The following is a 23,521-nucleotide window of genomic DNA, read 5'->3' as shown; positions in this document are numbered from 1 at the left end:
GTTCTCACTTGGTGAATGTGTTTACAGGTCTGTCTCTCACAAATGAATGCAAGCACACACACACATACACACTCACACACACACACACAGGGGAAGGTGTGTAAAGAGAAAAAGAAAATGATTGTAATGTTTACTACATTTAAAAGATCTAGTCAAAGAACACTGGAACATGGCATTGTATAAATTCAATTTCAAAATCAAACTTTTACATTAAAAAAGACTGGGAAATCGTCAAGCAAATATATTTGTCATCAAATCTTCTATTATACACAGCAGTTTCACACAAAGGGGTGAGGCCAACAATCATTTTGTTATAAGTAAAGATTTATTAGCTGAAACAATTATCACATACATTTTTTTTTAAGTTTTCCTTATGTTTACCTGCATAGATACCACCATACAGCCACTGCAAGGGCACTGAAAACCATATCTGCTTGACAGATGGATTATGTGAGTTAATCAATAAGGCCATATACATTGTTTACTGGTTTTATTCTTCAAAGATTTCCTGTGCATTAAGACCATTAATGTTGAATATTAGAATGAAGGAAGGAAAATATATCCGCGGGTACCCCTCGCGCGTAAGTTTTCCCATAAAAATACTTCTTTTCATAATGGTGTACGTGTGCTTACCATAATGTGATACTTCAGCTTATTTTTGCGCTATCAAAGATTTGATGAGAGGATGGATGTTGCTGATGGCTGGTATAACATCACCTTCAGGCTGAAGTCAGTTTCGTTCTTTAGTTTTTATTGCAAAGTCGAGAAAGCTCTTCCACATAAATACACTGAAGGAAAAGGCAACAATGCTGACCACAATGCCTTACTCAAATCTTTGTACGGCCGTCACGATTGGAGAAAGTCTTTCAGTTTCAGGTATTGCTGCAAATCAGTTCGTGTTTCTGAGATACTTAGCAGCTATTGAATGAGATTAGCAAGGTCACTACACGACAATGTTAATGGACATAGTTATATGCTAACAGCGACTGCTTTATGGGGACTTACAACAAATATAGTGACAGAAACACTGTCACTAAAGAAATTGTAACTGAAGATAATAATTCCTTTTCCTATTTCATTTCAGGGGCTTCATGCAAGCAGGGACAACAAGGAAAACCTAATCCATATGAGAATTTTAAAAAGTCATATGAATGAAAATGTCACACTTGGCTTCTGAGTGATGGACCATTCTTTGTAAACTGATTAATCGTTGAGTTTATGATTTGAAGTTTCAGATAGAATATTTGCTCCACAATGCATGAAATCTGGATTACTCTCACGATGCACTCAATTATGACGAAGAGCCAGTATGTGATTTTATGTTTTATATGGTTTTATTTGTTAGCTTTATGGTAACGCTATCATTGCATTCATTTGCATGATCTGAAAAGATAAAGGGGCTCAAATGCCCTAAGGGCAATGAACTGAAGGAGTTCACAGTATCAAGACATGTGGAATGTGAAGCAGCTCCATTACATTCCATTGAATTTTACCATCTCAGTTGAAGCCCATTAACCAACAATAAATTCAAATGCTCAGTAATTAATATGATGGGATAACGTCCTTTGTTGTTTGAAAAATGGCATTGGCAATTCCCATCGCTCATGTTACATTAACATTATTCCTAACGAATTTTGTGCTTTGAAAGGTCCTTGTCACTGATAACATTGCGGAATATATGTTTTTTACGCGACTGTCCACTGCAACAAGTGGATCATCTAGGAGATACACATCTACATCTGCACACACAGCACGCGCTAATCTGACACGCTGCTTTACTCAAGATGATATCCTGCAGAAAAAAAAACTGAAAATTATCTTTGTAGAGCTTATTTTGCTCACGAAGTATTCCGCAAAATGCCGGAAATAATCATCTTGTCAGATGATGGGATTTATGCTTTGATCCTTCTCTTTGATTATCTTTTTGTCTAAAGTGGTCTTCATCGTTGTCCTGCATTCTTTTTAACTGCATTTTTAAAGGATGAAAGTCTTGCACAACAAGATTTAAGCGGTTGAAACATGTAAGCAAAATTAAGAAGTGGTTTCCATTAATGGTAGAGCCCATTGATGGGCACAGGGAGGGCAGAACACGAGAAAAGAAAACCTCTGGTTATCTATCTAAATGAAGCACCACAAAAGAAAACCATTTGTCTAATCGGCGACAAAAAAGTAAATAAAAAACACACATGATTTCATCCTCCGTTCTAGAGCATTCTCTCCACGTGCAGCATCACGACCAAGATAGATTGCACTCTCAATTCATTTCTCAATATTTATTGACGACATCCTTGACAAACACAGTCATGCAGCTTAGCACTGGTTGTCAAACACCTGTTGGTGCTGCAAGTATTATTTTTCTCACAGAAGGACCCTTCTTTGACAATACAAACCTTCTGCTCAATTATTTCCACCCTAACTCCATGATACACATGGAACACAAAATTACAGTCGCCAACTTCAGCGTACACCAGCCTGTGTCTGAACACAGTACTGTATCTGAGATGTCCCAAACAAGTTTTACGAGCATTGGGTCTCATCAAGATTTGTAACCCAACACGAACCGGACAATGTACCTCGATAGTCACTAATGTCAAAAAGCGACTATTGCCGTGATTCACACACAAAAATGTAATATTATTGATTGTAAATGGTATAAAAAGCGCGCTTTTGCAAGTACTACATCATCAAAATTCAACAGCAACACCCCAATCTACTCGAATAGAGAGTAGCCTTCTGGTGGATAATGAGAGATTGACGAACTCATCAACGGCTAAATAGCAGCCCGAGATAAGTGATGAGATTAAAGTAGAAGATATTCATGACCGTGAAGACATCGTCTTCTGATCGGTATCGATATCAAACGACGTGTCTTGATTAACACTACACCTGTAGCAAACGCACAAACACTACACCTGCAGTAAACCTTCAACGCACATGCCGAATCCTTTGAGAAAAATGCTCAACTCCAAACAAACAAAAAGTCACTTTGTGACTTTTTCACATCCCAAACAACACACGTACCAACACATGTGTTTTGAAGTCTACAATGCTAACAGGACGAAGACGGGAACTTCTCCGATTCTCTTTAGTAACAAGGACAAAAGTTACAGGAGAAAGTATTTTCCATGCTGTCTACACTTTAATCTTGATGGGACGTGAACATCGGGATTCACTGTTTTGTCTTTCTACAAGCACCCCTAAATGAGCTCTAAGAAGAACCCTTTGAAACTCTAGAATTCACTCGAAAAAATAATAAATGGTTGACAATACCGTTTGTTTTGACAACAGAACTAACACATATGACCCCATCCCACGTACACGCGACTCGTGATTTTCACGAGGGGTGTTTTGCAAAAGATTGCAGGTAATCTTAAAATTCGTGTCATCCAAAAACAGTTTTTATGTGCATGTAAATTTCCTAAAATCTGACTTGCAATAAAGGAAATGAAAAAATAATAATGTCAAAGCCGTCAAAACATTATTGCCTTTTGAAGTCATAAAGCACACTGAATAGATTCGCCATTGGTGGGACAGGTAAACTTTTTACTGTTCTGAACTTAATGTGCATCTGCTCAGGAGCTTTTTTTTTTTGACTGTACATTTTTAAACTGTAAAACGTTGATGTGTTATAAAATGTTTACAGTTTAAGGTGAGTCATTGCCAAGTTCATATGCACTCACCCTAACCCTCCTTCTCTCCTTTTATTATTTTTTTGGCTGATCCAGACCTTTTTTTTTTTCATTTTTAGTACCGCAGCAGGTGCATATCAAGATTTTTGTCATGCTAAGGGCTGTCTAGTCTTGATCGTTTTTAAGCCTTTCACAAATGCTTTGAAATGTTTTTTTAACCCACATCCAGAACTCTTTTCATTCTGGTTGTCGATTCGCAGCGGTTGGTTTTGCTTTGCTCGAGATAACCTAAACAGCGTATCGGTCTATTAAAACCCTTTATCCTTTCTCGTGAGTGACATATCTCACCGTTTAGGACACAGCAAAATTTAATAAAAACTATTTGTGACAACGTTTTTATGATCTTGGTATTTTATGTGTTGTAGATGTTGTTATTGACAGCAACATCATTGGCTGATCTACTATTGTCTCATGATGTGAAATCTGGATGTTTATGTTGATATTAATACATTATGTGTTGTGGGTAAAGATCAGTTAGTTCTATATGTCTTGGGCTCAATAAACTTGTCTTTGGTGTTGGAAGTAGTTATATACATCTGTGGAGTAGCAGATATTTTGCGTGCGTGCTTGTGTGTGTGAGTATCTTATCTATGCGTGCTCGCGCATATGTGTGTGTGTGCGCGCGCGTGCGCGATGGTATGTTTTATAGAAAGTCAATACATGCAAAGAGGTGATTTTTACAAGGCTGCTTTACATGAAGAACACTAAAAATTACTCCCAGCAGAATGCAGCGCTAGGGCAGACTGTCCGCCACTTTGCCTCTCTTGGCTTATGTGCATCTTTCAAACAGGACGCTATAAAATTAGCTATCAAAACCAGACATAATAAGCATCCACCCATTGGTACTCAACTGCTAGTCCTATTATCGTTGTGTAGCCCTGGTAGCCAACTCCCCATAAAATTTGACATCAAGCCTGCAAGTCAAGCACTCGAGCCAAAGCAGCTATGATGAAGCAGCTTCTCCAGTTTCAGTTTTGTTGCATGTATCCCACAGGGCATAAAACCAACCTTTTAGGTAAATTGATGACATCAGGGCAATTATTTTTATGCGCAGACTGGTGGTCATGACAACAGGTTAGTGCAGGTTGTGCCTGAAATACTGCCATCACGTAGTCTAAAAACATCTCTCCATGGACAGTCATTTAGTATTTGAATTTTTTTTACAGAAAATTTAAACAAAACCTGTGGCCAAACGGATTGTAATTTTAAAGTAAGAGTGACACTTTACACGTAATTTAATACCACTTATAAACCTTGATGCATTCAAATTTTTGTTGCACACCTCGCTATTCAACGCTCTCCTGTAGCCGTTGACCATTACACTTTAACCCTTTCATTTGACTTCATTTTGCGAGGACACATATGTGAATTGAGTAAGGCGGGAAACATGAAAGAAAGAGGGCCTACAATTTGGCAAAAGAAATATTTCAAAACTTACTAACGAGATTATCAGGGTAGATAACAACAAAGCATAACCATGCGAAATATTATTTAGGCGCCATGCAGGTGTATAGTTACCTCCCTTGACTGAACAGTCCATGGACTACTAAACTAATATTTGCGAACTTTGAAAACCCAGTTATTATATATATATGTAATAAGTATAACCCCTGGTGGAGTAACATAAATACGATTTTTTAGATTGATGGCAGCTTATGCAAAACTTTCAGTGGACGCGTATATAAAATTCTGTTGAGAGTTTCATAAAGATTATTTTGTATCCGCGTTTGTTGTTTCAGTTAAGAGCATGATTTTAATTCCTCTACTTTTTGTCTTCCTTTAATACTTCTATTTTCATTGTTCTTTGGTCACCAGGTAACTGTTTACTGTAGAGTCGATTTCTAATTACGTTTTTAAGCGGAAAGTTGCCAGTGTCCGATGTTGATGATAAACTATGTAAAGGGACAGAATAATGTTTACCTCAAATAGCAGTTAACTCCCTTTACCTATAAACGCGTATCGTATTTGTATAGATAGTAATAATTGTCTTTCCCTTTCTCTATGTCTCTCTCTTTTTCCTTTCCCTCTTTCACACACACTCACACAAACATATGAACATGCACACACGCGCACACGTATTCTAAAATATTCTGGTCAGGATCGGACAAACGGAGTGGATCTTTATATAGGTCTTAACCAGAGTCACACTCAAAGATACTTGCATTGCCACAACTGTTTTATTTACAGGGAGTTGTTTTCCCTCTTTGAAAGAGTTCGAAAACGTTGATTTTTATTTTTTATTATTATTATTATTATTATTATTATTATTATTATTATTATTATTATTATTATTATTATTATTATTATTATTATTAGTCAACCCTTCAATCTTGTTTTTGGTGTAGTTGTAGACAGAAAATACTTTGTAGCACACAGTAGTGATTTAAAGCATTATTTTCCCAACCGATTAAGATTTACCTTAGCTTGAATTATTTCCTATTTTGTACTCATTTTGTTCGTTTGTTGCCTTTAGGGGTAACCATTCTTTTATTTTCTGCTATCCCCAGAGACATCTATTCAAAAATGTCGCGGCCAATAAAGTGGATATATCTGTACGTCGATGGACTGGATTCACGTGGACTGTTCAGTAAACGTGGGATGAAAAATGCAGTAGAGCAGTATTTTGGTGGATATTCGGGGACAAACTATGCTTGTGTATTTCGGCTACATTCAATACACGCTTCTTTGAAAGCTGGGGAGTGTGAGGAATGCGTGTGTGTGTGAGAGAGAGAGAGAGAGAATGATTTTGTTACCAACTCTCTGGGAACTTTTTGGTCAACTTTGATTCTACCACTTTATTTAAGCAAAACATTTATTTGATTCGGCCATTAATCTGTAATAGTTGATACTTCGAGTCGCAAAATAGTGAAACATTTGAGCTTTGTGATCAGTGGCCAAGTACTGTAGCTGGTTCTCACACTTCCCAGCTTTCAAAGAAGCGTGTATTGAATGTAACTGAAATACACAAGTTCCTTTGAAGCGGTACTCCCCACCTTCTCCTCGTGACTCAGGTGTGTCCTAGTTTTACTGCACATATCTTGTTAACTCGTACTTCAAAACACGAATCTTTTGGCTGAATTCACGTGATACTTTTGTTATTTATTATCTTTTACTTGTTATCGAAAGACGCGCTGAATGTCGTGCCTCTCACACTATAAGTCGCGATCGTTGTCGCCGTTGCCAGCATTTTCATTCTTTTATTATTACTTTCGAAGGGCATCTTTACCTGTGTGAGCTGCGCCGCGAGAGAATTAAGTAAAGGCTATAAAACTGTGGGGAAAAGATTAAGAAGATTGTGCTTTTGATTTTTCTTTACACGTAAAAGTTGTTATTATCTTTACCTGTATGAGCTACGCGCGCCTAGAATTAAGTAAAGGCTATAAAACTGTGATGAAAAAGATTAAGATTTGATTCTTCTTTACACGTAAAAGTTATTACTTTGGAAGAACATTTACGAAAATTGAGTTATTTGAAACCATTTTTGTAGGCTCTGGCAATGTTTTTCTAAAAATACCTACACTAATAATTTCGCTCTTGTACGACTTAAAAAATAATTTCGCGAACCTGAAATATTTTACGAGCACATGTGAAGAGGTCGTGATGCTTGAAAACTGCGGACAGCTTCAAAGAGTACGGGTGGAATTGGTGTTTTACGCCGAACCAGCAACTAAAGCTTTATCATTGCAAAATTCAAATTTACAACACTTGCATTGAATAAAGGACTTGAAAAACATGATCCACTAGCGCAGGCCAAACGACTCCTGCTTATAATAACTTTCCTGCACTATCGTTATTTGTTCTCTGAAAAAAAGAGTTAATAGATAAAACCAGAACATAATCTAAGAATGTCGTTCGTATTTCCCCTCCCTATGCCATTGCAATAAACTGTTGTCATAAATGTTGCTTCTGAATTAACAAGACGGATGAACCTTTAATCAGGCGCATAACTTTGGATGTAATTATACAACCATTAAATTGCTGTGGCAAAAATTACATGCTTCGTCTGGTCACCTGACTAATGCAGACATTTCTGCTACTATTTTTCGCTTTCCTTGCTGGTATTACAGTTTGTCAGGTCGCCAAAAAATGTCAGTGTTGAATGTAGTTCACAATATATGTCTCGCAAAAATTAATGTCACAAAATGTACAAGTCAAAATCTTCACATTTGATGGTAGGCTCGCCAATCGCCTGAATTGTGATTAGCCAGAACTCGCTAGGTGTCATATAATTATTATTTATAATCATGGACGGCAGAGTCTGATTACATTGGTCTGGTCGTGAGACGGGAGTCCTAAATCTTATTTAACTTTTTGCTTCTTTATTTAATTCATTTATTCTTTTTCCTTCATCAATTAATGTGCACTCTCTTTCTCTAATACAAGATAACTTATTAGAACATCCTAAGCATCCATTCATTTCCTCATTATTTTGTTCTCTGGCTCACAACATGGGCGCTTTCTCCTCACTCACTCCCCATTCGAGATGGTGTTGATTATTAATAACTTAATTTAATTTTAGCATTCAACAATCCCAACAAACCTTCGTCTACTTGTTCTTGGTGCTTACTACCTTCATGTTTAGTATATGCGTCCTAACCCTAACTCTAACACTTAGTGACAAAAACAGGATAAGCCGTCGTTGTCGCTGTAGTCAGCAGATTCTTAGACCATGAAAGAAGTTAACTGAATTTCTCTTTTGTCCAGCTTGACACGAGAGGTGATTATTCGAAAAGAAGGTCCTCACACTCACCTATTCCCGAAAAAAAATGTATTAGCCTGTGGTTATAAAAACCATTTTAAAACGGATCAGATTATGTAGAGCGACTCTCATTTTTCACAGGCTTAAGAGATTTACAATTACTTTTTTTATAAATACCAGAGGGTAGATCAGGTGCCTGGCACCTATAATGAACAGGACATTATCAGTGTCTTGTAATAGAGTTGTAATTGTACTGTTAAAAGGCTTTTCAATTACAAAGATAACCATGGTTAGGAAGACGTAAGCCCTCCCACTGGTTGTAACCATGACGACATAAGCATATAAATGTACATCGCGATGACAGGCTCACGAGCGCCTTCTTTGCGTGGTGATGTTCGTATCTCAAGAGCTGAAGGTGGTAACAGAATTTGGGAATAGCTGTATTGTACTGAGTTCATCTCCCGCTGTGACAGGCATTGCACATACATTTTTAAAATCTGAGATTCTCTTGCTTGACAGCGCCAACTGATTTAGGATTATGTATCTGTCAATGGCATCATGCCTATCAAATAATTTTTTTTAATGTAATGGTGCAAACTGGGTCAGGTATTTTGGGTGCTTCAAGCGTTTCGCATCCTGCTGTATTTTCCCCACGATGTTTTGGTTCTGACCTATTTGTACACATCCGCAAACATTCCAACGCGGTTGTCGACTCTCAACCCTAGACCATTCTGCCAAAACTAAATCGTAACCTACTCCAGAACCTAACCCTAAGCTAAGCACCAGTGTCTTTTATGCCCACCTGTCGAGTTTACAAGTTAGAAAGTCCTACACACACTTGCTCCGGCATGAGTACGACGAATTACAAACACATAACTTGACGAGCCCCAGCAGACGAAGAAGAAGGAAAGTGGCGACGGTTGACCTTCAGTTGCAGTCAAGATGAACAATGGAGAAGTTTGACCAACAGCCGTAGTCTTAGAGATGGAAAGTGAAGGCAGTTGATGTTGGACAGAAATATGGAAGTCCGGAGAAAGTCCACTGCTTAGGGAGCTGCCTACCCACTATTGAATCCGTTAAATGTACCCTGAAAACGCACCTCGTCCGTACACATTATTCCAACAACCTTTCCGATAATGCTAGTCCCGCTTTGTTACCTAGGCAATAATGCAGAGAGAGAGAGAGAGAGATTTGAGAGAACTGGATAACTAATACTTTTGAAGAATCCGGTGGGAATCCGACTTTTAAAAAAAATGTTTGTTACAGAGATTTAACTGGTCAAGCCGCCAAAGGCCCACAATTAATACGACAAAAGCCATAAATGTTAATCCTTTACTCCGGCTAATTCATCATGTTCAGCTTAGTAACTGAAACACAACTGTCTTCCCAAAACAGTACATATTTTTTGTTTCGTATGTTAAAACGAAAAGACTTTTTATTGGATGCACATAACAATTCGCCTGAGATTTTCAACAAAAACTCATGATAAATTGCACGAACACACTGCAGAACAGCAGGGCGTCGGGGTTAGGCTTTAGTTCGAGCACTCAATCCGAACAAATGCATTTTCAACATCGCATGAAAAGCGCGATATGTGGTAGCGATGATAATATGATAGTACATTCAAGTCGCTGCTTTCTACTGATTGAAAGACGGCCAAGAGTTTTGAAGCAGATTCGTCCCAGATATAACGGCCCCGATAGAAGTTTACAATAATATCTGATGAAATCAAACCCCACAGTAAACCATCAAAGTACGAATGTACGGAAAAGATAAAGCTTTTGCAAAAATGCAGTTTCTTTCGTTCTTTGATAGTCTAGTTTTGGGTTTGACTTCGTTATAGAATATCTAGCTGGTATATAGACTACATAGCCGTTGCCACCTGCTGTTATATAGCTATATAATCTTTTTTGATCCCTCAAATTATCTCCACAGGACGTACATCGGTGGCTCGACAACCGCCTACGTATCACGTATCTCAACTAGGTCATGAAGACAAGTCGGCTTTATGTGATAGGCGGGAAGTGTACCTCGAAATGTTTTTATTAATTGTATGTGTCAATTTTCTGCTCTAAGGGAAAGGTGTTCCTCCTTCAAGAAAAGGACGAAAAAGGAGTGTCAAAAACAAGTGTTTAACAGGGCTTCTGCTAAGGCTAAATTCCTTGGCGTCCCAGGGACCCCTTCGTCAGATTTCTAAGGGGTCCCAGGATAACTCTTATGGGTCCCTTTACACTATGAAAAAAAAAAAACAAACAACAAATCAATGTAGCCGTGTTGGTTACATCAACATAGTTTTTTTGTTCAACTGCCTTTCATGCACACAAAGCACTGTCATGTATAGTTAGAAATGGAGAGATTTCTGTGCCATGAAGTCTGTGCAAGCATCTGTGATGAGCTTATGCTCACTTTACTTTGGGTGCTCACTTTCTTTCCGTTTCTGAGAGGATGATTTTGACCACTCTGTCAACATCTTAGAAACAGAACTCTTCCCAGTAAGGAAAAAAAAAAGAAAAAAAAACTCAGTGCAAGGGAAGTAACTCTCACCTTGTAGCAGACGACAACAATATGTCAGACGATATCAGACACTACACTAACCCAATTTTGTATGCTCTTCGCCCAAATTTGAAGGGGTCCCCTGGGACCCCATTGACGAAAATTGAAGGGGTCCTCCAAACTTTTAATGCGTACTGTACGCAATTTTTTGCGTAAGCAGAAGCCCTGAGTTTAATATGAATAGCATTCAGCATTTAAAGCGTTTTGAAATTTCAGCTGCACGTAGAACGTAGAATAAAAAATAAGCAGTTAATAAAGGTTTTTTGAAAATAATTTTAAATTCAAATCAAAGTGCCAGGCTATGGTTAGCTTATTTAAGAAGTCTGAAACTGTGTCAGCGGTTTGTCAGTAGTCTCATGTAGTCCCTTGCCTCGCTATTCACATAAAAATGAATGAGCAAACTGTAACCTACAGGTGAGATGTTGCTGCAGATATAAAGACCACCATATGACCACTTTTTTTAAATTAAAGGAATTTAGAGGATGGTCATTTTTTTACGCTGTTGTTTAATGATCTACTAATCTACTAGAGAAGGAAGTGAAACAGAGGAAATTATTTTGCAAGTTCAAATAAATCTTTGGTTTTGATGTTGCTTTAACTTGCTTGTTACACTAAAATCATTGTGTTCTGTGTTTCTTCATTATTACTTTGTTTCATAGCTTTGTTAAATTTTATTTACAAAGTGCCTTCACTGAACGTTTCAATTCACATGCGTCAAACATCTCAGCAAATATTTCCAGAAAGCACATGAACTAAACTGCTGAAACTGTAATAAATCTGAGATGCCACTGTAAATAAAAACAAGTCAGTGTACAATGTCGATGGCAATAGAATTGTAGGAATATATTTGATCATAAAGGTTATTCCCAATCATGATTATGTTAGCAATTGCAAATTTGTTACTCCCTCTTTCACGTGGGAACCCTCCCCACACCCACACCCACACCCAAACCCACACACACGCACACACACAGACACACACAGCGAAACGAAGAAAGTGTTTAAACCATACAAAGAGGGGATTTGTAACATGTTGTCACCCAATCGCCCTTTGACATCCGATAAAAAGAGAGGAAAGTGGAAAGATCAAGTTTTAGCGGGAAGGCTTTAGAGAATAAAGTAAAAGCTCTCGTTCATCGATTGCATTGTTTAATATATATCGCGCCCTGTGTCCTTTTTTCCACTAGACTTAGTTGGGACTGACACTCTCACACAAGTAAGTAAATTCAAAGACATGGATTTATTTACATTATTTACACATACATCTATTATTTATATTCTAAACTACCTGCCTACCCTACTAAAACCTACCACCTAACTCCATAGGGTGGGGAAAGAGGGGGGTTGAACAACACGAGCCGCTTTCTACTTATACTGGAAAGTGTTGGTGCTACGTCACCCACTGTCGTCGTCCGTCTCGTGTGACTGAGTATGTCGGGTAGAGGTAACAAAGCACTGTCAGCGGTACACAAGCGCCCCCGCTATAATAGCAAGAGGCTATATTCTTATTCCAAACAATAACAAGACCACCTACGGTTAGTGGATGGTAGCAATGGTTGGCTTCCTTTTATGTGCGGGCTATATAAGGGCTTGCAACACGCCTGGATGCTTTTTATTTCTCACGGCATTTCCTCCATTTTACGCCAAGGCATCATTAAATTTCTCCCACCCACAAGTTGTCCACTTTCCCCACGTTGCTTTATGGCAATCTTTATATCTACAGCCATTCTTTTATTTAATTGGATATATTCGTCTTGCAGCCTTTCTCGAACTGTGATGAAAGACGTTTGCAAGCCAGAAGATTTCAGAAGTATGTGATTGGAAATGAAGGTAAGTACACGGCAGTTATTAACAGCTTTATTTCTTGGATTTTGCAGCTAGTATTTATTTCTTTATAGAAAGCTATTTTTTCATCGCTACTTAATAAATGCAATTTATTTTCCAAGTAACCGCGGTTAGTGTTTGGAAAAAGTGTAAAAGATAACTATGCTTATAAGCCACATAGAAAGTTGCTAGAAGTCTCCTATCACTGTCACTTTCTTAAACGCAAATTAACTTTCGTCTCGTTAAGTGAGGATAAAACAAGAAATCTTTCCATTCATCAACACGAATCAACTAGAGACCAACTAACCATGAGATTCAGCAAAGTTTCAAGTACATTACTGAAAAAGTACAAAGTTAGCCTTATTCTCTAACACAAACATTAGTAAGAATGTTCATTCAATAGTTTTCATTAGACAAGAAAAGGAAAGTACACGGAATAATGAGACAGTCCGATCTGGAAATATGTTGTAGTTGTATTCCTTAAATTGGGATTTGCCAAAGCACAGAAAACAGATTTGCGAAAACGTTTAACATCTTTGAAAATGTTGAGGAATTAAGTAGCCGTAAAGTCCTAATTTACAGAACTTTACCAAATAAATGAAAAATTTGATTAAAAATCATTTGAAAGTTACCGCGTATTTTGTACACTTTCTGTGGGCCAAGCCATCGAAAATGTCTTTGTGCACATCGGGAAGGTTACCTAACCATTAATTATTTCTCTTGGCTGTGTGGCAGAAGAAGATCGCAGGTTCAAGACCTGGTAAGGACGGTCGATCGTCGATTTTCCCTGTGCATCATAGGGCTGCTTATCATAAAATGTTACCTGATATGTCAGTAAATTAAAGACGATGGAAGGAGAGGATAGGGTCCCAATATCCATATATTTTGATATAGCACGGAGAGCCGTTTACGTTCACTGCCCCCACAGTTAAAAGGCTATGGATCTCACCATGTTTATATGCAGCACCCCACATGGTTTAGTTTAAATTGCTCAACATTAAAGTCATTCAAACGCGCTAATCCAACATATCAAAATGTCACCAAAGCTTTGTGGCGGGCTCTGGAGCAAATCTCGAGCACTAGTCCGCCATTGTGTAAAGATAAAAGCTATTTGTACAATCAAATAGAATACATCACTTCTTTGTACAGCCTTCGTCAATAAGAAAAAAACATTTTTGAAACAAATTGTGCGCATGATTGATGTAGGAAAGAGAAAGGTTCATGAAGCACTAGTCGGTCACACACACACCAAACACACACACACACAAGTACGTACTTATCACTAAATGAGGAACTGCTTGTAACCGAGTCAATCGGGGATATGTGAAATACTATATATCTAATCCGAATCGGGTACATCAAAAAAGAAAAGATATTTCGATGAAAGTTAAGCGGCTGTAGATATTGCTACCTTTTATTCTTGTAGTTCTCCTTGCATGCGATATGCTGACAGAAGAGTGAAGACACAGTTTGCAAACGATTTTATCGAACATCGCTTCCCTTTGGGTTATCAAGGACATAGTATATAACACGCATCACACGTACTGCACCTACGTTCACTGATGATATCGCATGCATTCATAAAATCGAAGTATTTACTGCTCTAGGTTATGTACAAATAAAAAAAATAAAAGCAGCTAAACTTATAATGCGTCAACACATAACAGCGACACTAGACAGCGCTGAAAAATTTAGTGTTTCATGCTTTTCTCACCCATTTAAACCTAAGGTCGCGGAGTGCTAAAAAAATAACACTAAGAAAATTCAGAAAGCGCTAAGCAATTCTTAACCAAGTCATATAACTGCAAAACTGGTTAAAATTATGTTGAGAAGAGATAGACAGTGTCAGAGTTGAAAGCAATGTGATTTTGAGGCTATGTTTATATTATTTATTTGGAAAACAGTTCGCATGAATATTTCTTCTTTTGGAAAGCAGCTTAAAGAGCGAATGGTGTGGGCTCATAACTGTGTTTTTACTGTGATAGATTATTATTTTGAATTTTAATGTATATAGTGCAGTTTTTTCACTTCGCTGCTGAAGAAAGGATTATCTATTTGCAGATATCAAGAACTAGGATTACATAGTACTAAGAGAACTGAACGTATCATCTTTGAGCAGTGTATTGAGTGGCAGTCCTCCCTCTATATAACTTTTGTAGACTTCGAGAAGGCATTCGACAGTGTAGACAGGGACATCATTTGGAGGCTGATGATTCACTACGGCATTCCAACTAGGCTTATAAACATTATTCAAGGGTTGTACAAAGACTCGTCCAGCCAAGTTATTCACAATGGCAAAGTTACTAAACCTTTCATAATGAAGACCGGAGTAAGACAGGGTTGCATATTGTCACCAACAATCTTCCTGATGGTCATAGACTAGATTATGTTCAAGACAACCCAAGACAACAACACAGGTATACAGTGGACCTTCACCAAACAGCTAGAGGACCTGGACTTTGCACATGACATTCGTCTCATATCTCATCGACAACATACACAAACCAAACTGAGTAAGCTAGCAGAGAAGACTGGGTCAACAAAAAAGATGACTGAAGTGATGAGAATCTACAACAAGCAAGAACTCCAAATCCATCTTCAATGAGAGAACACTCTCCGCTGGCGAGGTGTTGTTGAGGCCCTGTGCTCCTTAAGGAGCAACAAGGACTAAACTACACTAAGAGAACTGAGATTGAGAGTTCTGTCCCTTCGCCTAACAGGTTGAGAGGACCTTTTGTTTATTTTGTGTGGTCGTGCTTCGATTTGGATAAAAATGTTGGACCTTCAAGTTACATATGCGTCTGTTGCGCTTTTCGTCCTCTTCTGGTTTGCAACAGGACTGAGTGTAATGTTATTTTGAAGTGAGAACTGTTTGGATCTATTGTCTGGATTCCACTCCGCCATGCTTCACTCGATTTGACAGCGACCTTGAGCTACAGGGAATAAACTGATAAATAAAAGTTATGATCAATCTTTTTGCAGTTTCATGTGATAGCATTTCTCCATATTCTCAAGATTACTCAATATCTTCTCAGTATTCTCCTGATTTCACTGACCTTATTCTCTGAAGTCGTTAGCGTTAAATCTGCAGTGATCGCCCTTTACTACCGGAACGCAGCGAGTCCTCGCGTTGTTCTTCCTTCTACATCTTTGCTGCTATTTTTTAACTGGTTCTACATCTTTGTTACTATTTTATGAACTTGTTTAACGCAGAATCCGCCTTTGCCTGAGATATCGCGATTTATAAATTCCCACTTATTATTATTAAGCCAAAGAAGGCACTGCTAGTGAGATTTCAATGGTCATCTTCTCTACTGCTCTACCTTTTTCTACCAAGTTTCTCTTGACCTAATCTGAATACTAAGTTTGGCACTCCGAAGGCTTCGCTGGGTGTTGTCAATTCTCAGTCAGGTAACAATTATTTGTCCAGTTTTTGAACCACTCCAGATCGAATACTTCGATAATGCAGAAAAAATTGACTGTGCTTTTTATTTTTTAATCTAAAGCCGATGTCGTCTTTTGTTTAAAAAAATAACAGGTATCGTTTCCACCCATCTACTTATATTTGTATCTCTTGGAAAAGGCAACATACTGAACTCCCTCTTCCGCTTTAACCACGGACGATTTGTACTGCGATGGCGCTCAATAATCGACAAAATACACTCCTTGATATCGTTTGAACTCTCTATACCAGCCCCAGCAGGTCTGCGCCACCACGCATCACCATGTAGACTCAGTCAAAGCCTGAATTTCCATCAACGAATTGAAAATGAATGACTACAAAACTAAGGCCCTTCCCATAGCCTCTGCAAATAAACTGAAATATAAGTCATCCTCTTTTGCCTTTTCTTTCTCTAGGGTTAACATCTCTGCTTCCTACCCCATCTCCCACAACATATGGAATCTTGGTGTTGTCATTGACACATGATTATCTCTTGAATCTGACATCAATTCAGTTGTCACTGGCCTTTCCTGAAAGCTTCCACCACGAAAAAGATTGCTGTAGGCTTATGTTTGAAGCTTTCTCATGACTAGTTAGATGGCCATCTGCCAATGTCACCACCCTATCCTGATCAGGTAAGGTCAGTGTTCATTAGCGGCAAGAGCTGGCAAATCAGACCACACGAATCAGAGAAGACGATATCAAAACAGTCATCTTCAAGTCCCATGAGTGATCTAAACAAATCCAGGAATGCCTAGAGAACGAACAGTTTGCTTGCTTTAATCGTCGGAAGTATGAATGCAAAAGAACCCACATAACAAACGGTTCATAATACTACAGTGCGTAGGTTGTTCAAAAAAAAAAAAAAAAAAAAACAAGAAACCAAACAAATGACAGCTTTTCTCATGAGAGACACATAAAAAAAGGTCTAACTACAAGACAAATAGATGATACGAAGTATCGTAAGTGCGGTGACGTGGAAACCAAACAGATGATCGTCCCAAACACCGCGAGAGGTGAAAAAATTCGAACAAACTTTTAATATCTTGAGGTTTCTACACATCATCCTGTCGCGCTTAATAGATATCAACCCGACAGCTCGTTCCACTAAGTGAGAGCTGGGCTGTACTGCCTGTACAGGTCGGATTTTTCTAGGGCACCAGTTTAACCCAGAAAAGCTTGTATTAAACGCGAATAACTCCTACCAGCTATCAGATGCTTAACGATCCGAAACGAAAAAAAAGCAGAAGCAGTTATTCTACTGGCGTGTGAGTGCTTCTGGAAGAATCATACGCCCCAGCGGCTCCTGGCAGGTGGCGTGGCCTTTTGTATCCTCCGCTTGCTTGTGATATACTAATAACCGAGCTTTACATACAGAACTCTCTATTCGCCCAGGCTGAAACACTTGTTGTTTCTAAGGGTCAAATGAAACAAATGGATTTGTATTTGCCAGTGATGTGACAGTAAATGATATTTAACTGATAATTGCCGTACAAGGCAGTTCTCTAATAGTACCACATGTAGAGACCACTTAGTAATACATTTTAACTCGTTTTCAAGAAGCACGTTTAGACAGCAGGTGAACGGCCATGAATACCAGTCTGGACGATCTTATAAAAGAGGTAAGGGACCAAAATATTTCTTGCGTACCGAGTAAGGAACTAGCCTTGTATGGTAGTTTGCATCATATTTCTTTGACATGTGCCCACAGCTTACCTATCCACCAGATCGGGTTTGAGTACACTCCTTAAAGTGAAGAGATGATCAGCCTACTGGATGTGCCGGAAGGATATCACACTCATTAAAACTAAAAATCTCACGAGTCAACAGTGCCCACATTGACTCAAATCACCCATTTCACAATTATGTAATTGACTTAGTGCATGGTTGTCTGCCGGCTGTGGTCAACTTCTCTCAGCCATTTGCTTTTGAAACAAAAATATTTCTTTACATAATATTTATCTTTGAGATTATTCTTTGTGCATTCCCTAATAATTCTTCTTAATTGCAGGAAAGGTTTATTTGAAGTGATTTTTCTAGTATCTCTTATCCATGATCATTAATTTTCAAGTTATTTCTTCTGTAGATCATGGGTACTATCATCTGCTGTTGGCTACCATTTCGTTCCCGGATATAGAATTGTAAAAGTGCTCATGTGAAGTACGACTGATATTTGGAGTATATTCAAACTGAGAACTCCAAGCGCTTTATAGTAGAAAGAGTACATTTGTATGATGTGCTTCACTGTCAAAAAGACAAGCTCAGTGCACTGCACAGGAAGAGCAAAAACTGTCCAATAAAAAAACAAATCACGAAGATGAAGGTAACAATATGGAGAATTTCCTCTAAAATGTATACCGCCGCAAGCTAAAACGGGTTAGTAAGGACTGGTGCATCACTGACGACTAAAGAATGTCGTATATTAATGCAAATTAAATGTGTGTGCTTCAACAAAACAGGAAAATGTCAGCAGATATGTCACAAAGCAGAGTAACCTAGCAAGATATATCATTGTCACACTTATTAATTAAAGGCTAATAGAAGTAATTAAAAAAATGTGAATACTCTACAATACCACATCAAGCATCAGTGCTGCTTTACAATCTAATGTCTACTTTCTGCATTGTTTTCCAACTGAACACCTATGGTTGGGAAGATAACATGACAAACCCTTGTTAGTAACTTATTTTAAACTATTGCTATCTACATAATAATAATGAAGATTTATATAGCACCTTTCCACAGATTTGCTCATAGCAGTTTACATAAATCATACATAGACTAAATCATCAACAACCATGCACCTAAATTCGTATATAACAGGAGAGGGTCACAGTGAAGTCATCATTCTGAAAAAAAAAATGTGTTTAGACTTGAAAGTGGTAAGAGAATCGGAGTGACGAAGGCTGACGGGTAATCCGTTCTTAGTTGCTGGGGGTTGATAGGAGAAAGACCTCTGTATATGTCTTTGTCTTAGTACCAGTACAGGAAGCTGATGCCAGATGCAAATGATCCTATGGAGACTACCAACTGGAAACAAGGCAAGTTACTACCTCCTCTGAAAAGCTAAAAGTGCAATACAAATATATCATCTGCATAATAAAAGCCAGGCACACTGATTATACAAAGTAGGGTCATTTAAAAACTATGTTGGGTGTACAATAATGAAATAAGGAAAGTTACTGTGGTAAAAAAATTTGATATGTGTGTATAGCTCAGACAAAATTGTGTCAAGTTTACACGATATGACATATTGTATGTTTACAATCTGGGGATATCAGCAGATATTTGTACCAGGCATCATTTAGAACAGAAGAAAGGAGATTGATGTAAGAAATTAAGCTGTGGATAACCAAAGACATCTCCAGTTTTAAAACATTCTCATTTGGTGAATGTGTTTACAGGTCTTTCTCTCACAAATGAATGTAAGCACATGCACACACAGACACACAGATACACATGCACACAAAAAGGAAGCTGTGTGAGAAAGAAAAAGAAAATGATTGTAATGTTTACTACATTTAAAAGATCTGGTGAAAGAATACTGGAATATACCATTGTATAAATTTAATTTCAAAACCAAACATTTGCATCCAAAAAGATTGGGAAATCTTCAAAACAAACATATTTGTCATCAAATCTTATATTAAGCACAGCAGTTTTACACAGAGGGGTGAAGCCAATAATCTTTTTATCAACAAATTCACCAATCTTTTTATCATTAAAGATTTATCAGTCCAACCAAGTATCATATACATTTTTTTTTTAGTTTTCCTTCTGTTTACCTGAATAGATGCCACCATACAGCCACTGCAGAGGCACTGAAACCTTTGTCTGCTTGACAGATGGATTATAGAAGTCAATGAGATTTCTATACAATGTACATCGTTTACTAGTTTTATTTTTCAAAAGTGTTCCTGTGTATTTTTGCATATAATGTAAGACCGTTCATGTAGAACACTAGAACATGACATGTCCCTAACCTGCCACTGTACATGCTACATTGGAGTCTTATAACATACAATGGTATTTATTTTGTCATGAATCTGGTTCCCCTACACACGTCTGTGTGAAAACAAAATCTGTTTAACTGCGCTTTACCTCCATCCACTAATGTCCGAGTCCCCTGAGTTAAAAACTTAGTTTCTGTTTGTTAGACACATTTTTCAGCTGCACTAGAGCCCACAAAATTTTATGCTATTTAAAAATTCGAAAGGTATAACTAAAAAAAAGTCAATAAGTCTAGGAATGACAGTAGGGAATGGCGTTGGGTCGGTCTCATCATGGACCTGTATTTTATATACACCCGTGTATTATAATATGGTATCACGGGATTTTGAAATAGGTCAAACCGCCAAAAGTTTCCACCGCTACCACCACCTACCCCTCACCACCCAAAAGAAAACATTTCAGTACGCGAGAACTTATTATTGTGATGGAAAGAAAGCAGCCGCGGCCACTATACTACCTTATACATCCGTTGACCTATATGTCTTTAAGGCGTAAAAAAACAGATGAAGACGAATTACATTTTTTAAAAAGTATGTCTTTGCTATTCAGAACAAAACAGACGATTATTCCTCGCAAAATAGATCATTAACATCTTTCTGGAAGGAATTGGGGCAGGCGCACTGTAAAGCGCTGGCGGTAGGACACAGATAATAAAAGTTACTGGACATAATCATATGCTAATCACCACTTCTTCACAATGAAGGCTTTCAAAAAATATTTCAGAAACATTGTCACTAAAAAAATTGTAAATGAAGATAATAATTCATCTTATTTCCTTTTAGGGATTCCGTGCAAGCATGGACAGCAGGGAAGACCTGATCGAGATGAGAAGAAGTCATATAGACATAAAAATGTCACACTGGCCTGAGTGATGGACCATCGCAAGTGGATATGAATTGGAAATGCTTAAATGTACTTAATGTACTAAGATGTTTTGTGAACTGTTTAATCTTTGAGGTTATGGTTTAAGATAACGTCCAAGACCTTTTTTGCCTCAAAGATGACCACAGAAAATTATTTAGCAGTCTATTGCACGTGTACTGCTTACAATTGACATGGCATTGAAGGATTGCTACAATTTCAGACAGAATAGTCATCTTGCTCCATGATGCATGAGCTCTTCTTGGTTATTCTCACAATGTATTCATGCAGTTCTAATGAAGAACTAGCATGCGATTTTATCTTTTATGAGTTAATTTATGTTAGTTTTATGGTAACCCTAACACTGCATTCATTTGCATGGCCTGAAAAGATAAAGGGGCTCAAATGCCCTAAGGGCAATGAACTGTAATATCAAGACATATGGAAGGCGAAGCAGCTCCATTTCATTCCATTGACTTTTACCATCTCTTTATCAGATACCCAAGCATTGCTGTTCATGAGAAGTTATCTAATCTCCAGGCCTGCCATGAACTACAAACTTTCTCTGAAGTATAGAGCACCAGCCACTAGAAGATGGTACTAAACCCTGATTACTGTCTTTTTAAAGAGTGCATCTGTTATGTGCGATCTACATCTTGCTGGAGGGTTTTTTTTTTTTTCCTTTTTCGTCTTTTTCATTTTATTGCACTCTTTCGTAATTGCATTTGTGAATGAGCAAAGTCTTGTATTACAAGATCTAAGCCGTTAAAACGAAATGTAAACAAAATTACATTACCCATTGCAGTGACAGGTGATGGCAACAGGGACAGCACACAAAAGAAAACCTGTGATTAACTACGTAAAGGAAGCATCACCAAAAGAAAATCATTTGTCCAATCAGCGACAAAAAAGTAAAATAAAACAAAAAAACACGAAGCATTTCATCCTTTGTTATATATCATTCTTTCCCTTCGTACCCAAAAAAAGATTCCGACTTTTGAATACTAATATACTTTTCTACAATTTTGGTCTGCTGCTCTAACAGGCTACAAGTAAGAGTGCACTTAAGACTGTTTTGAATACAGTGTCTTGTATTCACTAGAAGGCATTCTGTTTGCATTGGTATTGACTATTACACAATTTCCCCACAAAGTATTATGAATTCCCACGTTATCCATCCTCCATACCAGCAACTATTGCATTTGTTGCATTGGCATCAACTATTACACATTTTCCCCACAAGGTATTGTTAACTGGCACCTGTTATCCACCATGCACAGCAGCAACTCTTTAACTGGCTGCATTGATATGAACTATTTATGATGTCGTCGGACACGACAGGCAGGTTCCAGAAACACCCAAACATATATGCGAAAAGAGGTCTGTCCAGCGGCTGACATTTTCTTACCCTTTTTAGGGAACCCTTCCTTGAACTACATTCGTGGTTGAGTTTATGTCCCAACGTTTCTTGCTACTGAATCATCAGCTTCAGACAGCCGTACTGGTCAACAAGTAAAAATTGTTGTCCTCGTGTCGTTTCACATCTGCGCTTATTTAGTAACGGATGGTTACTGCCATCTGAGTTTACGTCATCTGCAATGGTTTGCAGGGCCAGACACTGGCACTACCTCAATACAAGACAGTATATAAATATTTTTTATATTTATGAGTTGGCGAGCTGAAGCCAATTAACCAACATTTTCCAAATGCTCAGTGATTAATAACACGAGATAATGTCCTCTACTGCTTGAAATAAGAATTGGCAGTTCACGTCGCTTATGTTACATTAGCACTATTCCTGATGATTAATACTTCGAACGGTCTTTTTCACTGATGGTGCTAGGAAATTTAAGTTTCCTCACATACTTGCCCACTGCAGAAAGTGGATAACCTACGAGATACACATCTGCATCTTCATACGCAGCACGTGCTAAGCTGCGTTCACCTCAAGATTATATCCTGAGAAAAAGTACGAGAGCACTCAGGACTGTTCTGAAGACGTTGTCTTCTATTCTATTATGATGTAACTTTAAGTTGGACACGAAAAGTCTAAACTAAAATTTCCGACGTGTCCACAGCCAGAGAAACTTTCAGCAAATATAAGGTTACAAGGGTTGTGTGTCATGTGTATGAAGTTTTAGTAAAAGAATAAGAACTTTTCAGACACTTCTCGGCTTCTTTCAGCGAGAAAGGAATTTTTCTTCGAAACCGAGACTTGAGCCAGGAGAGCAAAGACTGGGGACATTCGGACCCCAGTGACAATGGACCATCGGGACCGCGAGCTGTTGTAAAAACTCCAGGGACTACGCGACCAGAACTTTGGCTCCCTGTGAGAGGTAGACGTTCGACACCAAGACTGTAAGGAGGTAACCATTCTTATAGAAGAGAAGGTCTGGTATTCGATCCAAAGCACTGGAGTCGGAAGGATTCCGCGTTGTTCGG

The 23,521-nt window shown here is 38.1% G+C and overlaps 1 long non-coding RNA gene across 1 annotated transcript; it reads left to right on the top strand.

The window, feature by feature from the left end:
- Window positions 1-12,112: 12,112 nt before the first annotated feature.
- Window positions 12,113-22,765, top strand: LOC112558285. The gene is made up of 3 exons (XR_003098122.1): window positions 12,113-12,771; window positions 21,001-21,130; window positions 21,577-22,765. It is a non-coding gene; the product is annotated as an uncharacterized LOC112558285 (long non-coding RNA).
- Window positions 22,766-23,521: the final 756 nt, after the last annotated feature.

This window comes from Pomacea canaliculata, linkage group LG2 (assembly GCF_003073045.1).
Source record: "Pomacea canaliculata isolate SZHN2017 linkage group LG2, ASM307304v1, whole genome shotgun sequence".
Taxonomy (NCBI): Eukaryota; Metazoa; Mollusca; class Gastropoda; order Architaenioglossa; family Ampullariidae; genus Pomacea; species Pomacea canaliculata.
This window is presented reverse-complemented; position numbering and strand designations above follow the sequence as displayed.